The sequence below is a fragment of the Myxine glutinosa genome, chromosome 1 (genome assembly GCF_964187855.1).
Source record: "Myxine glutinosa chromosome 1, kmMyxGlut1.1, whole genome shotgun sequence".
NCBI classification, from domain to species: domain Eukaryota; kingdom Metazoa; phylum Chordata; class Myxini; order Myxiniformes; family Myxinidae; genus Myxine; species Myxine glutinosa.
This window is the reverse complement of record NC_136261.1, coordinates 364,136,438-364,142,437: the sequence shown is the minus strand read 5'-3', so window position 1 is coordinate 364,142,437 and position 6,000 is coordinate 364,136,438. Positions and strand designations below refer to the sequence as shown.

The following is a 6,000-nucleotide window of genomic DNA, read 5'->3' as shown; positions in this document are numbered from 1 at the left end:
TCGAATTGTTTACAGACGATAGACAGACAGACGACGGACACTGGGTGTCCAGTTGAGTTAAAAAACGGTGGAATATTGTAATCGGGTCCATCTGTCTATTTGCCTGTCTGTCCGTCCATCCGTCGCACTATATTCTCCTAAGCAGTTGTGCAGCATATTCACCAAACATAGTAGTTATGATCACCACATGGCAAGAAGGTGCGAGAGCAGTATCACTTTTGCCCCCACCTGGGCCTTGGGTCGAGGTGAAAAAGTCAAATGCCCAAAAAATGTAATTACAGGCACATTTTAAACATTTTTTAAAATGAAACTTTGTATGTGCAATCAACATTGGGGAAGCAAGCAATATGTAACAATTTTTAGGGTGTGACCTTCGGTTCATGCCCAGGATCACAGGGGTCAAAACAGAAGTTTTTTTTTTTAAAACTCAAAAAATGCAATTACAAAAATGCAATTAAAGGCACATTTTAAACATTTTTTTAATGAAACTTTGTATGTGCAATCAACATTGGGGAAGCAAGCAATATGTACAATATTTAGGGTTTGACCTCCGGTTCATGCCCAGGATCATAGGAGTCAAAACTGAAGATTTTTTTTTTTAACTCAAAAATATTTATTATTGGGTCACTCCTGGAGAACTTTTTGCAATCTTTCAACTTCGCTTTAGGTGGGAAGCGTGGGGATTTCAGATGGCACGACATCAACTTCGATCTAGTTTCAGGTCATTTTAAAAATGTGGTTTCCTTTTATTTAGATCGTTTTTTTTGTACCACGATATCTATTTTGAGAATGTTTGGTAACGTCTCATGTGGATTTTAAGGTGCGATAGAATTTTGAAAGATTTTCCACAAATTGTGAATTTCTTTGGAAGCTCTCCACTGTTGATGTTCATGTGCCTTTGTAGCCTTGATGGACGATTACAAGATTTCCCACAAGTTAAAATTAGTATGGACGCTCGGTGTATTGATGGTGTAGCGAATGTGTTTTGCTCATCTTTTACTGTATGCGTCATTATGTGTGCAGTCAAAAGGTCTTTTAAATGGGTACAATAGGGGCACTTAAAACATTTGTACATCGTATCAACAGTAACTTCATTGTGTTTTTTTGAAGTGCAGCTGAAGTTCAGATTCTGTGGTAAACTTCAAACTGCATTTGGAGCTGGGGATCTTCTGGACATTTTGTGGGACCCCTGCATAAATATTCACAAAAAAAACAAACATTGCAATGACAATTTCAGTGTGATGTTATTCAACAACTCATGCAATGATTTAAAAATATGCAAAGGAAGCAAATAACTTTAATGGGTGGCTGCTTCACCAACATCTCAACCCCTAAGGAACAGTGATTGCTACATACACATCACCATCACAAAGGTAATGTTACGTTTGTGGGGGTAGATTAAAGAATCCCATAGTAAAGGTAGGACTGTATAATCGTAGCATGGACCGTGGATGCGTATGAGAAATCTCGATGTATTTAAGTAGAGACTGCAGCTTAAGATTGTTTATGTGTCTTCACAACAGGAGCTCTTGGCTGTGTGGGCAGCATTGTGAGGGAGGTTTTCGCCACGAGCGAAGCGAAGGAGGCAGTCCTGTCTGCTTGCCTCATGCCGGTGGCTACTTCGGGCGCAGCGTGGCCGCCATCTTGTGCCGGGTTCCGGCGGAGGGACATCGAGCTCTGGGCCTCGTCCCCAGGTGTAAACCTCGCCGAGGAACTTGTGAGGCCAGAGCTAAATGACTGGACTATAAAAAACCAAGACCAAAAGTCTAACAGCAGTGTAGCCGGGCTTGTAAAATATTATAAACCACAAACACATATGATTAGCTGTTTAAACAGTCGTTAAAGCTGTTTATAACATTAGAAAAAAGAAATTTGGAGGAATCCTGACATCCATGAGGTAAGTTTTACTTGCAGAACTGAGCGAAGATCGACTGTAATCTATGTAACCCCACAAAGGTTGGAGGTGGCTCATTTACCAAGCAGCTAGCTAGTGCTTGCCAAGCCAGCTGTTCCTTAAAGGTTTTGAATTGAGTGCTTGCTAGAATGATTAAACCACTTGGCAATCTCTCCACAAGAAACTTGGTAAATGAACACACACCCAATGTTCTTGAGCCCCGACCATAGATCGACTGGAATCGAATTAAAATGTTGGCCGGTGGACTCAGCCGTCGTAATGACATCACAGACGTAACAGACACAAAACTGATATATTTTAACTTCCAGTAAGTTTGCAGTCACTACGAAGGGATTAGTGTTACGATTAGATTTACTATAATATTAATGTTACGTTATCATTATTTCGAAAATGATATTACTATTTAAAAAACCGAGGCGAATTTCTTACTTCCTCGGTTATTAATATTAGTGCCGAACAATGATAATATCAATGATCATGAACCATACACCGCTTTAATCCATTACCCTTCCATTCACGACATTGGAATTAGTGTTATGGTTATATTTACTATATTATTATTATTACGAAAACGATACACTACTGTATTAAGAAACCTGGGCTTAATTTGTCCGAAGCGGTCCGAAGATAAGTCATAACGCCTGAGGCCTATACGTACCGAGGCGAATTTTGAAGAGTTGGAAGAGTATTGTTGGAAGAGCCATAACGTCTATGCTTTCGATATTTGATGATCATTTTAACAATCGGTTTGTTTGTGTTTCACACTGAATGAAAAACATAAAGATAGAGCATGGCGATTGTGATATATGACAGGTTCGACGATATGTTCGGCATGAACGGCATATATATCAAAATGGCGGAGTGTGGAGAGTCAGCCACAGTACGCCGTAATGACATCAGACGTAATCACATTACCCTGTCATGTGACCAGCTCCTCAGCTCTGATTGGTATACGTTTTAGGGGACACACATACATACATACATACACTGTTCTAGACGGCTTCGCCCGATGGGCTACGCTGTAAAAAGAACATTTATTTTATTTTATCTGTCCCCTTTTCTGTTTTTGAGTCAGCTTGTGAGGATCCTCAAAGTAGACATTAGTTTTTACCACACCTTTCGTTTGCACCTCTTTGGTCAATTTTCATAAAATTGTTGTGGTGCATTTTATTTGTCATGTTCCTTTATTCGTGATGGGTTCGGGGAATAAACCCATGTGCTTTCGTTTAGATAAACGCCTCGCATCCTTCCATCTCGCTCGCGCAATAACCGCTATATATTTGGCTGGTTGCCCTCGGAGTTAAAACCGTCTTGGCTATCTGTCACTGGTGATCTTAATTGCTGGCAACACGCCAGTAACTAGAACGGCACTCAGTAGAGTGCACACCTCCACCAGCTGAACAGTCCGGATCTGCACTCGGACCTTAACCAAAATCGAATTGTCTTGTTCTTGTCACCGACCTAACTCATCCACCAAGTTTTGTCATTATCTGTCCACAACTCTTAAAAATATCATGCTACATAGAGTCTTGGCCCCATCTCTCAATGGTGGAGAATCCCTTAAAATTTCTTGTATCTGGATCCAGATCTTCTCCAAAATCGAATTAATTCGACCTTGGCAGACACCCAACCTGTCCACCAAGTTTTGTCCAAATCCGTCCATAACGTTTTGAGATCTATCCTTCTCACAAACCAACAGACAGACAAAGAGGGGTGAAAATATAACCTCTGTCCACCTTTGGTTTAAGGCTCATGGAAGAGCAAGGTAATTGAGTGTGAATACATAAGGGAAGGAATGAACAGGAAGGATGAAGGAGAGGAGGGGGAAGAACAGTAATCTGCAAGAAAGAAGGTGAAGGTTAGTTCGGGTGAATGGGGGTGGAAATGATTGAAGCTAGGAATGGGGGAGGACCTTGTAATGCGAGTGCACTGCCGGTTTGAAGTCCTGGAGGGAATAATAATAATAATAATTCATTTATTTTGTATAGCGCTTTTCATGAAGCCCAAAGGCGCTTTGACAGAGTGCAAAACATAATGCATAACAAAACATGAAAACAACAATTGCAAAAAGACAAGAATCAATAGGGAAATATTTAAAGCAAAAGGAGGGAGAAGGAGAAGTGATAGTCAGGGGTTAAATGCTGTGGGTTGAATGTTGAATGCAGTGCTGAACAGGTGGGTCTTGAGTGATGTTTTGAATGTGGTGAGTGAGGAGGAGTCTCTGATGGTGTGAGGTCGTGAGTTCCAGAGGGTGGGAGCAGCGATGGAGAAGGCCCTGTCCCCCCAGGATCTGAATTTGGTCCGGATGGGGGGGGGGGGGGGGTCAGGAGGTTGGTACCAGCAGAGGTTGCGGGTGGGAGTGTGTCTGGAGAGGAGGTCAGCGAGGTAGGATGGGGCCAGGTTATGGAGGGCTTTGTAGGTCAAGAGGAGGATTTTGTACTGGATTCTCTGGGAGATGGGGAGCCAGTGAAGCTTGTAAAGGACGGGGGTGATGTGGTCACGGGTCCGGGAATGGGTGAGTAGACGGGCAGCGGAGTTCTGAATGTATTGGAGTTTATTGGTGATTGTTGAGGGTGAACCATAGAGGAGGCTATTGCAGTAGTCCAGACGGGAGGTGATGAAGGCGTGGATGAGGGTTTCTGCAGCCGTGGAGGAGAGGGATGAGCGGAGACGGGCGATGTTTTTCAGGTGAAAGAAGGCTGTCTTTGTGATCTGCTTAGTGTATTTGTCGAAGGAGAGGGTTTGGTCAAAGATGACGCCAAGATTCCGGATGAGAGGGGAGGTGGATACTGGGATACCGTCGATGTTAAGGGCAAAGTTATGGGTGGATTTTGTGAGCGTTTTTGGGCCAATGATGATTATTTCAGATTTATCACAGTTAAGTTTGAGGAAGTTGATTTGAAGCCAGGATTTTATTTCAGAGATGCAGTTTGTCAGGATAGAGTGGGTGTCGGTGGAGACGGACTTGGTGGAGATGAAATGCTGGATGTCATCGGCGAAGCAGTGGAATTGGAGACCATGACGGCAGATTAAGTGACCGAGGGGGGACAGGTAAAGGATGAAGAGGAGGGGGCCAAGAACTGAACCTTGGGGGACACCTTGGGGGAGGGGAGCAGTGGGGGATTTGCAGTTATTGATGGAGATGAACTGGCATCTGTCAGAGAGGTATGATTTAATCCAAGAGAGGGCAGTGCCGGTAACGTTAAAGGTGGATTCAAGTCGGGTGAGGAGGATGGTGTGATCGATGGTGTCAAAGGCAGCGCTGAGGTCGAGGAGGACGAGAATGTTGAGGTTGCCAGCGTCAGAGGAGAGGAGAAGGTCGTTGGTGATTTTGAGGAGAGCAGTTTCAGTACTGTGGTTGGAGCGGAATCCGGATTGGAATGTTTCATACAGGTTATTGGCAGAGAGGTGATGTTTGAGTTGCGCGGCTACAGCGCGTTCCAAAACTTTTGACAGAAAGGGTAGGTTGGAGATGGGTCTGAAGTTATTTAGGGTGTCAGGGTTTAGACCAGGTTTTTTTAGAATAGGGGTAACAGCAGCAATTTTGAGGGATGGTGGGACGATGCCTGTAGACAGGGAGGAGTTTATTGTTGCAATGATAAGTGGAGAGAGAGCAGGGAGGGAGGCCTTGACAAAGCTGGAGGGGATGGGGTCAAGAGTGCAGGTGGCAGTTTTCAATCCTATGAGGAGTTCAGAGAGGTCAGTAGGGGAGACCGGGGAGAATTGAGACAGGGGAAGGCAGGATAAGGGGGGGCAGGTGGTTGGAGGGGGAGCGGGTGCGGCGGTGGTCAAGCTGTTGTAAATGTTGTCAATTTTGTGTTGGAAGAAAGAAAGGAAGGAGATACAGTTGTCTACTGTGAATGACTGGGTGGTGGTGTCCAGGGGGCGGAGGAGTTTGTTTATTGTCGAGAAGAGTGCTTTTGGGTTTCCGGAGCCAGAGTGGATAATTTGAGAGTAGTAGGCGGAGCGGGCGTGGGAGAGGGCATCTTTGTAGAGTTGTAGGTGGTCCTTGTGGGCTTGGGAGTGAACTGTGAGACCTGTTTTATTGCGGAGTCTTTCAAGTTGGCGAGCACGAGTTTTCATCA

The 6,000-nt window shown here is 44.2% G+C and overlaps 1 protein-coding gene across 4 annotated transcripts in view; it reads right to left on the bottom strand.

Annotated features, from left to right (window-relative positions):
• Positions 1–461: 461 nt before the first annotated feature.
• The window catches only part of LOC137414469 (uncharacterized), a 48,394-nt gene continuing 42,855 nt past the window's right edge, over positions 462–6,000 (bottom strand). For all 4 annotated transcript variants that reach the window (XM_078770031.1, XM_068100002.2, XM_078770032.1 and 1 more), the window contains one exon: positions 462–1,189. The gene's annotated coding sequence lies outside the window, so the exon portion shown is untranslated. The remainder of the gene's footprint in view (positions 1,190–6,000) is intronic.